We start from the raw sequence: 12,185 nt of genomic DNA, 5'->3' as shown, positions 1-12,185 counted from the left end.
CGGAAACCGGGCTTTTTGGGTTATTTATGTGTTTTTCTTCTATTTATTGGTTAGTACAGTACCACAGTAATATTGGACAGATATATTGTTCGGTGTCACGCACGACGCGCCATGAAGCGCTCGCCGACCGTGTAAATTGGATTTTGGTTAAAAAAGGTCTGTTTTTTGTAACCTTTGAGTTATTAACTAAACTGGACAGTTGCGACTAACTAAATGTTTAAGGTGATTCCCATTCTCCAAGCGGCAGCTGCCGGTTGCCGCATAACAATTGAAAATCTATTGTGTCTGCGATACCCACGATGGAGGTGTTGAGAGTACATAACAAAATAATAATATATATATATATATATATATATATATATATATATATATATATATATATATATATATATACTAGATGTCCCGCGCGGCTTCGCCCGCGTAAATTAGAAATTTTACAGAATCCGTAGGTACATTTTCCCATAAAAAATATTTCCCCCGTTTTTCCCACATTTTCCTGAGTTTCTTCTGTCGTATTAGTCTTAGAGTAATAGTATAATATAACCTTCTCGATAAATGATGAGTCTTACTCGATAAATGATCTATCTAACACTGAGATAAGTTTTTAAATCGGACCTGTAGTTTCTGAGATTGACGCGTTTAAGCAAACATACTCTTCAGGTTTATAATATTAGGTAGATATAGATTTTTTTTAATTATCGCTTGACAAACTCGAGTCTCGATCTAAAAGACTATGAAATGGTATAATATGGTAGTGATGATGATGATGATGATGATGATGAAGAATGTAATTTGCATAGTAGCATATGCTTTCTGTTCTTAAAACAACGCCGAAACTCCCAAACTTGTATCTATAAAGAATCAGGAATTCTCTCAGCACCTTCCGAACCACGGTATACCAGGTATATCTCGGTGCAAAATCTTACTTGTTGGTAGCATATGCTTAGAATACTTCTCACGAAACCGAAGTCACCATATGTTTCCCTATAAGTTTTGAGGAGTTCCCTCGATTACTTATGGATCCTTCATCAGATCACCACTTTTCTGAATATAATACCAAATTGGGATGATACCCTATATACCAAAAGAAAAATTTTGAAAATCGGTTAACAAACGGCGGAGTAATCGTTGAATATAAGAAAACGAACATAACACCTCCCCCATTTTGAAAGTCGGTTAAAATTGTAGCCTATGTGTTATTTATTTAATATTTTAATCAGCACATGAATTGAATAACAAAATTTTTTTCTAATTAATCGTAGCACCATCTGTCAGGACAAACTAAAATTGAAATAGAATAATATTGAATGCGATGATAGCGCCGTCCGCCGGATCTAATGTAAAACATTCCAAAATCAACAACTCCTTATAAATAAGAAATTAATTGAAAAAACATTTTCCAGTAGACCAAACTGTAAATCTAAACCATTCTCGAATCTCCACGAACACACACAAAAAATTTCATCAAAATTGGTCCAGTCGTTTAGGAGGAGTTCAGTCACATACACACGCACACAAGAAATATATATATTAAGATATATACTATTCTATATATATAAGTATTATATAAATGGGTTTTCAAGTTTTAGTCTTAAAATATTCGTAGAAGTCCAGAGAAGGTTTTAACGTGACACGAAGTTTTCACCGGGACAGCTAGTTGCCTATAAGTATGCAACTTTTTCTAGGCTTCCAAAAATGGTGTTTCATTAATTTTGAATACATATTTACAATAGTTGGGAACGGGAAGAGGGGATTTCGGGAGTAACTCCAGCGTGTCAGATTAAGCTTGTATAGGCTTCCGACATGTGTCTAGTTATCATGGTATAGAAATCTTTCTCATGTGGTGGGTTAATTTTTTTTTTTACATTGAAATGTCATCGGATCTGTCAGATTAAGATACTGGCTGTTTAGTAGAAGCTTCCATATAAATTCAAAGGTTTGGTAAGCCTGTTGGTACATTTAAAATATAAAAAAGTAAAGCTTCATATTTTCCTAACTAAGCTTCTTTATTTTGCACTAAACTAAATGATTTAGTCCTTGCTGTCTAAAATATATTTATAACTGACTAAGTAAGACTTTATAAATAAGCAATTTTCTGAATATCTTTTCTTTTTCAAAACTTTAAAATGACTGCAGTTTCTGAACCCACCACTAAAATAAAAAACGCTCTTATTATTTTTTAATCAGTTTTATCTAATGTACAAAACCTACTAAGTCTACATGACGCTCGAGTGACTACCAAAATAGCATCCTATACTACAATGTATTAACGCTACACTTAATTTAGCAGCCTTATGAATGGTCGCCTCGCCACCGTGGTCGCCTCTGGAGCAAGTCCGTAAAAAACCTATTTTATAAGAATTTAATAAACAAATGGAAAACTGAAAGCGGTAATTTATCGTTTAAACAGAATTCGCGTTTTCATAATATCGGACATCTGGATTCTAGGGATCTATTCTTGTACCTCGATTGTCTATTTCGATTGCCTTCATAAGTAAGAAGATATCGAGTCGAGATCACAAGTATAATTAGTGCGATTGAGATTGAGAGAAAAAAAATCGGCCAATCAATAGAAGGATATTCGAGGCATAAGAATCAGGAACTAGTAAGCCTTTTAATGATTGGGCCGGATATTGTGTGGTCGTTTTGGAGTGTGGCCAAAAACTTAACGAATGCGACTCTTGTATGGTGTGTAAGCTCTTTTATCTTTTACTCGCAATTTCTGGACGATATTTCATAACCAAACATTGGACAGTTTCTTTGATTTTAGATTATGTGTATTGTGTACACTTAAAATAAAGTTACTGTAAGTTACTGCCCCGGTTTTAAGCATTTTTATCAACTTATGCAATTATAATTCGCATACGTCTAGTCGCAAGGCCACGCATACAAAGAATTAAAAAATAAGATAAAATAAATTAATTAAAAGGTACAGACTAATAAACAGTACACGAACTGTAATTGTAATTAATTAAGTAAGTATATTTTTTTTAACAAAAAAAAATCTCGTCTAAAACAGTTGAAAAATAAACTAAGTATTGCCTAATAATGTATAATCTCTAGTGCATTCATAGCAGAAATTACACAAGGATATGTATTATCTGTATGTGTATTATATACTTTATCATATTCATGACTTTATCAGTATCATGTTTAAAATATTTTCAACCTAAATGTACTAGATTAGATATAGTTCATAGAATACTAGTTGACGTCCGACACTCCGTTACGCAAAAATTAGTTTATCACGTAGGAACCGTACATTTTTCGGGGTACAAAGTATCCCAAGTCCTTTCCCGGGACTCAAAGTATCTCCATACAAAATTTCAGCAAAATCGGTTCAGCGGTTTGGGAGTAAAAAGGTGACAGACAGACATACAGACACACTTACACATTTATAATATTATTATGGATATTGGATATAGCTCGACTTATTGACATAAACCGAGTCTCGACAAAGTAACGGAGGATCGATATACTTATAATATAATCACGTACATAAAATACGTGAGAGAGCCATGCTTCGGCACGAATTGGCCGGCTCGACCGGAAAAAAACCCCGTTCTCACAGAAAACCGACGTGAAAGCGCTTGCGCTGTGTTTCGCCGAGTGAGTGAGTTTACCGGAGGCCCAATTCCCTTCCCTATCCTCCCCTATTCTCTTGCCTTCCCATCCCTACCCTCCTCTATTACCCTATTCCCTCTTAAAAGGCCGGCAACGCACCTGCAGCTCTTCTGATGCTGCGAGTGTCCATGGGCAACGAAAGTTGCTTTCCATCAGGTGACCCGTTTGCTCGTTTGCCCCCTTCTTTCATAAAAAAAAATCACACATCCAAAGAAATTGATTCATACGCAGATAGTGGACCTACGTAATTCGGCCGGAGCATGTCAAGCCTAGTCGACAAATCACGAGTCACGACTAATGCTAAGTACTCACATTCGGTTTTGCTCGATAGTTTTACTCCAAATCGAGTAATAATTATGGCGTGGACCGCAAAACTGACAGCTTGAAGCCATCGAGCCGGCTTGATGGAATTAAATATATCGATTTAGAATAAAACTATCGAGCAATGCTGAATGTGTGGAGTGTGGACGCAAGCACGAGCCGCGGGTTATGCTCGACGCTATTGCCCGATCGAGCAAAATCGTATGTGAGTACTTAGCATTACCACATTACATTGAATTTAATTAAAAATACCAAATGACTTAAGTCTGCCGTTTGCCTGTGAATTGGTACACTAAGAAACACCCAAAACACGTAAGCTACTTGGATAAAAAGCTTTTAGAAGTCCGATTTTTAAAAGATAAAGAACTTTAAATGTAGGTATCGTGTTTGTTAGCGACGCTTGTTCTATTTTAAAAATGAACGAAATCTACAAACACATTTTAGGCTTCGCCTGCGCGGGTCTGAATTTCGTATAGCGCTAAAGATGTAAGAGGCATAGACATGTCAGGTACTAGAATATTATTTTAATTTATAAACGACAATTTCATAGTGTAAAAAATAAATAAATAATTATAACAATTTCCAATTTTTATTTTATTTTATTATTATTATTAAATATTATTATGTGTAGTCAAAAATGTCGGTTTCATGTTTAGCCAGATATATTATAAGTTGGTATGTTAAGTATAAGGTTTTTTTTAATTAAGTATAAGGTTTTTTTAATTAAGTATAAGGAAATTGATGAGCACTTAATTATTGTCATTATATTGTTGTAAAATGTTATTTATCTGGTTCTTCCACTCACGTCATTAATTTCTTTGACAATAGTGCATCCTGAATCATTCCTGTCTATCGTATCGCTAGATCTATGCACGAATGTCGTTCGGCAGAATGAGTCGTACGCGTTCACACTTACGTGACCGGCCTCGGAATCGCAGGTAAGTGACCTTTCACTAAAATTGAGCCCCTGTTTAGGAAACACACTTTCCACTACAAGATGGGATTACATGTAACTCCGAGGTATATACAATCCCGATTCCCGTCAAGTTTTTAGAAACAAATATTATGTATCATAATAATATAATATAATATGAAATATTAGATGATACGCACAATTTCGTTAGACAGGCTTTTGAGAGAAATTCGTGCGGAATCCGTGCATTTTGCTGCAATTAAAACTAGCCGGTTTCATCTCTCGGTCATTGCAGTATCGCAATGATCAATTTCATCTCAATCGGTTAAAGTATGAAAAGATAGTAGAGTAAGTCGTAGAGAAGCAGATAACAAAACACACACTTTTGGATTGAGTACTTGGGCGATGGGGCCCAAAAAAATTGAGTACAAGGCAGTTGACAGACCAACGTCATTTGGTCGGATCATGTCAATTCAATGTTAATTGTGATCTGTCCGCTGGGTTTCACTTTACGCGACCAAACTACGTAGGTCCCCCACCTGCCCAGGAATCAATTTCTCTGATAGTACAAAGCAACATGGTTATATATCAGATTATTTTCAAATCCAACCCTACTTCAAAATTTATTGCCAGAAAACAATGGATCATAAAAGCGGGACCAATAGCGATTAAGAGGATACACCAGGGGCGAGAGAAATTGAAAATAGGTATTTGAAAATGTATTGCTGTCTCACCAATCTCAAGTCTCCCACCGCAGAGCGCGATAAAGACAACATGACAAAAGTTCTAATAGAAGAACAGAAAATCTTCGATTCATTGTCCGCTGATTCCTTCTCCAAAACTTAACCGATTTAAGTACTTTTTTCATTAAGAATTAAAGCAAGGCTTGAGCTGTGTTTCTATGTTTTATTTTTTTTGTATATTTTAGCCAGTTTTGTTTTCTGGGTGTTTGAACACAGAGGAAAATCTGGTCATTTTTTTGGGTTTTTAGACGTCCTTATCTTTTTTATTAATAAAATTATGAAAAAAAAGAAAACATAGGGACATGCTAATAGTAGCCATAGATATTCAGGAAAAAAATCATAACTCTACCGGCATTATCCAGGGAGGAAACAGGGGAGAGCGTTTGTATGGAAAAACGGCGGTGTGGAATCCTCTTAATAGCAACTAGCGAGATGAAAAAATGTTAAAAATTCATATCTGGTAATTGGGCCCATCAGGCCCCATTTTTTTGGGCCCAATTGCCCAAGTACTCCTTGGATTTACGGTACTAGAATTTTGTAAGTATTGTTTCAATTTGTTTTGAAATTGTAATTCACTTAACATTTTTTTATTAGATTAAACAAAGATTACACTATAATTACCGTTAACAATGTTAATACAATCCAATAAAGATATTTAGTTGAGAGCTAATTTGAATAGCAATGTTTTGATAAACAAACAAACAGGAGGCTGAAAATTAGGTCTATTGTTACATCGCGACTGGTGTTTACTAATAAACAAACGATGGCTAACGAGCAATCAATTATTATTGTCTAATTTTAGGACTACCTGATATTTTTGTTCCAAATGATCCACTGTTAAGGCAATCCCCTGAGCAAATGACCTTGACCATTCATTTGCCGCGTTGCCGAGATCGCACCAAAATCCTATTTTTTTACATAATATCATAGTTTAAAATTGACATAAAATAATTCTAACGGTGAATATGTATTAAGTATGTAGTTAATGAAATTGTCGATCTATTTGCGTAAATACTAGGGAGATACTGTGTATGCTTGAATTTAAATAAATTGATATTACTTTGGAAGCTGATTTCATGAGTGTAATAAACAAAAATAGGAAATTAATAACGGAGAAAGGAATGTTCATATTATGCTGAAGATTATTGCTGTTTTTTTATTTTTATTTTGTAGCTTTCAAATTATAATTTAATAATACACTAAAAACGGTAAATTACGGCATCTCCTAATTGTTGAAAATATTTTGCCATCATTACTGGTCCCGTTTATTCCCGCACGAATAATAAAGCTGTTTAGGCTTCCGACCAGTCATTCTCAAAGTGTGCTGCGCTGAGCCCTAGGGCCTTGAAGAGACTCCACGAGCGATACATAAATGGTTTTTAGAAATATCATAAGACACCAGCATGGCGACAATTTATTCAAAGACAAAATTTCTCTTTTTCTGGAGTCCATTAAAAATGACCAGAAAGAAAAAACTGAAACGAATTACAGCGAATAATATACGTAAGTACCTTGCAATCAATTTCTATTATCCTTAACGAAGTATTGTTGTTTAACTTACTGACCCGACCCTAATTTTAGCATGAACCTAATGATTACAGCCAGCCATGAATAACAATCACAAATTGGTATAACCGTACTACGAATTCGATAAAGGTATCAGAGAATTTAAATCATAGTCAGAGATTACTTAATTTTTTCGGGTTATATCGCCCAACAGCTTCTTAGATCACTGATGAGACATAGCTCGACTAAATAATATAAACGGATCATCGGTTTTACTATCTATAATATCATTTATATAATATATTATGCAACATCAATGCAACTTCATTGCGTGTTAATTTCAGCCTAGTTAGGCTTCTTAGAGATGACGTTACTTGTCGACGGCAGCCAACTTGTCGACAATTACCGTCCGTCTGTAAGAAGCCTATATAGGCTGAAATGAGAAAAATATAATGAAGAACAATATTAAATAGGTACTTAAATTTAAATTGCATTTTAATAAGAATATTTCTCATTGTAATAATTCAAGCGAAATAATTCTTAAGTAGAGTGCAGTACAATTTACAAATTGCCAGCGTTTTGATATTGCAACACAATTAAACATTTCGTGACACTCTACTTGCCTTGAAATCCAGCTGCTTCCGACTGTCTTGTCGCAGCAAATAATATAAAATTGAAAGTATTTTTTATTTATTTTACTATTTTACTATACCGAGTTTGGTAGAAATGTTTGCATAACAATTACAGTCCCACTTGTAAAACTTTGTGTTAAGATCAGATGATTTAGCAAATGAAATTAAATAATTTATTTTTCCAAGTAAGTTAAATCTCACACTTTTTCTAAAGTGTTAATTTTTTAACTTACTTGTCTTACATGAGAAACTACCACGAAAAATGTAGGCATGTATCTACCGAGTGTCAGGTTTCTAAGGTTTTGTCACGATATAATTTAGCGTTTTTTATTGTCTAATGTCAACACATTATCCAATAAACAAAGCCGATAAATAGATAAACTCGTGTCGAAAAACTCAGAAATCGTGAGATATAGTTGACCAGTAAGCGATTTAACATTAAAATTAAAGAAGTAGATCGTACGCCTAAGTTAATTTCTGTGAAATCATGATCTATCTTTTCAATAAAGTCCAGATCTATCTGGATTTTGTGGTTTATAATATAAACCACGAAATCCAAAAAATAATAAATCAACACTAAGTAAGTATATATCTTTCCAGATATAAAATTATAAACAATATTAAACAACAATTTTATACTAGGTATAAAATTGTCAACATTCATTTTAGAAATAAAGTTACAAAGAAAATTATTTTCTAGTTATTTGAATTCTACATCCACAGGAAAGACGCAGCGTAGTTTTATAATTTTTTAGGGTTCCGTACCCAAAGGGTAAAAACGGGACCGTATTACTAAGACTTCGATGTCTGTCCGTCTGCCCGTCTGTCTGTCTCCACTCTCCAGGCTACAACGAACGGTAATAACTAGAGAGTTGAAATTTTTACAGATTATGTATTTCTGTTGCCGCTATAACAACAAATACTAAAAACAAAATAAATTTAATATTTGGAGGGGCTCCCATACAACAATCGTAATTTTTCAAACATTTTTTGCTCGATAGCAATGATGACAATTAAGGTAGGCACCTGAAATGTTCACAAAATTCTCAGCTGTGTTTATAATTTCATAAATAATAATAGAATTTAAATAAAATAATTAAGGGGGGCTCCCATACAAAAAAAAAACACATTTTTTCTATTTTTGCTCTATAATGGTCCTTCGTGCGCGAGTCCAATTCGCACTTAGCCGATTATTTAAGTTTCGTTCCGCGTCTCCTAACTTTTAACGATTTTTCTCGAAGCATGATTTGCGGAGTTTTAACCGCTGCCGACTTTAACGTAAACGCTGGGCCTATTCATAACACTTTTCTCTATTAAACCAAGTTTAATTTTAATCTACCGACTTTAAAAAAAGAAGGGTAATGGCCAATGGGTAAATATTATGAATTTCGTATTCATGATATATTATGTCAAGAAACTATTGTTAATCACGAATTTCACACGTTGTTAATTTTGTTAAATTAAATTGGTAGAACTTGGTAGAGCTTAGTAGATAAATACCACTGACTATAATATTTGAGTCGATACCATGAATGATAGTCACAAAACAACATAATATTTAATATTATAGTTATCTTAGATGAATGATTGGTCTCGCGCTCGCGCTACGACTAGATACCGTCGGAGTACTTGAAAAATGCGGCAACAAATAATACGCCTCATCGGGCGTAACCGCGCCAGTCGCGCCGCAAGCTTCGGGTGAGGTAGATGTGTCGATAATTTTCGAAATTTTAAGTTACGTCCGTAGCAAAATGCCAACTTGCGTAGTGAGACTATGCAATAATACTCGTAACACTACAAGAAACAAGAAAGGTACTGGCATCACATACCATCAGTAAATATTATATAAATCGTCATAAACACAGAAAAATAATATAAACCTGAAAATTCGGATCGGAGTACCGCTTGATGTTCAGCTGTGTTGCCAATTACCATAAACTAAATGTTTGTGCATTGTTTTACACACACTACAATATTGAGGTGCCGCATTCGGGAATCTGTGTTTTCTATACAGCGCGGTATCTAGTCGAGCGCGCGCGCGAGACCAATCATTTATCTAAGATAGTTATTTAATTAAACATTTTGTCTTGTCAGTCGCCGTGTAAAAATACGTTAATGATAGTAATAACAAGTTTTTACTATTACATATTTGCTGCTAGTTGAAAGGCGATTAAAAAGTAAAATAAAGCACATAAAATACAGACATTCAGCTCATCTGGCGCCATTGTAATGTGATGTCACATGTCACCGTTACAACTGTCAATTTAGAGCTGAGTTATATTGGTTCTGCTGTTTAGTGATTACAATATTTAATTGTGGTAACTGGTTTTCAATTACCTATTATTATTGTTGACATTTGTTAATTTGTTCAATTTATTCTTAAATTTCCTACAATTTCATATTAAGAATGTAACATAGAAACAAATATTTTAACTATTATTTTATTTTAAATTAACTAATTGTTTCAAGCTTTTTTCACAGTTTCACTTGAAAATTGAAATAGAGTGGGCGGAATTTTTAAATTTCTGATATTTTCTTCCTAATCATAAGAAAAAACCCGTGGGAGAAATTCTAGGATCGTAGCTAGGGTTTAGTCCAGTGGATTAATCCATTTATTACTATTTTTAGTTTAGTATATTCCAATCCATTAATCTAATCCAGCGCTGATTTGGTACTTGAATAATGTAAACGGCCACTGGAATGCACTGAATTGCATCACAAAGTGATCAAACTGAAGAAATTCAAGAATTCAATTTCCAGTGCATTCCAGTGCACACATTATTCAAATTTGATCACTGTATTGGAAAAGTGTAAATCCGCTATTAGTCAATCAACTTTTATTTATTTATGTATTTCTTTATTAGACTCGCCCACAGCAAAACACAGAAATACATTAAAAATATACTTAAACTAGAACTCGCACTGTGTAAGCCAATTATAGGCGTGTACACTGTACAACATTCATTAAGAATAGTAGATATTAAATTCCTTATAATATATAATCAATTAAACCCCTTATGAATAATTATTGAATGACTAATAATACAATGTAGTTTTAATTTCCGCAAACAGAAGTTTGGAAGCTTACATGAATCATTAAAATTATCTAGGTCCTTTACAGGTGTGCTAGCTAGTTTGTAATCAGTACAGATATTAGATAAGTATTTTAGGATGTTTGTTTTACTTTTAGGAGTGTAGAATATTTTGGTAATTGGATGACGAGGATAGTGATACGGGACATTTAATTTTATACAACGAAGCAGGCTGTCGCAGTCAATAACTCCGGATAATATCTTGTTTAGGAAAATTATATTAGTTATTCGGCGATTATAGAGTCTCATCATTTTAGCCGCATGCATCCCGACCGCTGGGCAAGGGTCTCAACAGAGTGGGCACCTGAAGATGGATACCGCCGCCGAGGCCGGCCTAGAAAAAGGTGGCGTGACGAGCTGGAGGCACACCAGCCAGGCTGGCTATCGGTGGCGCAGGAGCGAGAACAGTGGAAGATCCTGGGGGCCTTTGCCCAGCAGTGGGACACTGTAGTACACTGTAGGCTAATAATAATAATTAAGCGTAAATCATAAGTAGCACGATGAGAAATACCAGGAGAGTGGAACGCGAGCTGTCTGGTGAATGCTCGTTGGAGACTTACTACGCGCATGGAGTGGGAAATATATCTGAAGCCCCAAACTACTGATGAAAACTCAAAACCAATGAGTTATGTAGAATAATTTTAGGCTTAATACTTGAGAATTAAGGCTAAAATTATTATTTTCTGTAGGTACTGTTTGGCATTTTCAAGTATTATCAACATGCATACTAATATTATAAATGCGAAAGTGTGTCTGTCTGTTACCTCTTCACGCCTTAACCGCTAAACCGATTTAGCTGAAATTTGGTATGGAGATACTTTTTATCCCGGAAAAATCTATGGTTCCCGCGCGATAAACTAAATTTGGCGCAACGGACTTCATCATTCGATCGACGATCTTCATCGAGCGGGCGTCATCTAGTTAAAAATAATATTTTCTGAAGATTTCTCAAATTTCTTCTACCATAATCACATGATTTCGCCTGTATTACGTAAAATAGCTGATATAATAAAACGGTTTAAGAAATAATAATCATGCGTACACGACCCTTATTCAAATATGAAAGACAAAATGCCACAGATTGAAGAAAAATGTAGACTTCCCAAGAAATACATGTAATACAATAAAATACTTTCCACGGACATATTATTAAGAAATACCTAAAAAACTAACGTGCGAAAGTGTGTCTGTATGTTACCTCTTCACGTCTAAACCACTAAACCGATATTGCTAAAATTTTGTATAGAGATACTTTGAGTCCCGGAAAAAGAAAAAGGATACTTTTAATCCTGGAAAAAAGTACGTTTCCCGCGCAATAAATGAATTCTGGCATTATTCTATTCTATTCTAATAC

The sequence above is a fragment of the Aricia agestis genome, chromosome 5 (assembly GCF_905147365.1).
Source record: "Aricia agestis chromosome 5, ilAriAges1.1, whole genome shotgun sequence".
Classification (NCBI taxonomy): Eukaryota; Metazoa; Arthropoda; class Insecta; order Lepidoptera; family Lycaenidae; genus Aricia; species Aricia agestis.
This window is presented reverse-complemented; position numbering follows the sequence as displayed.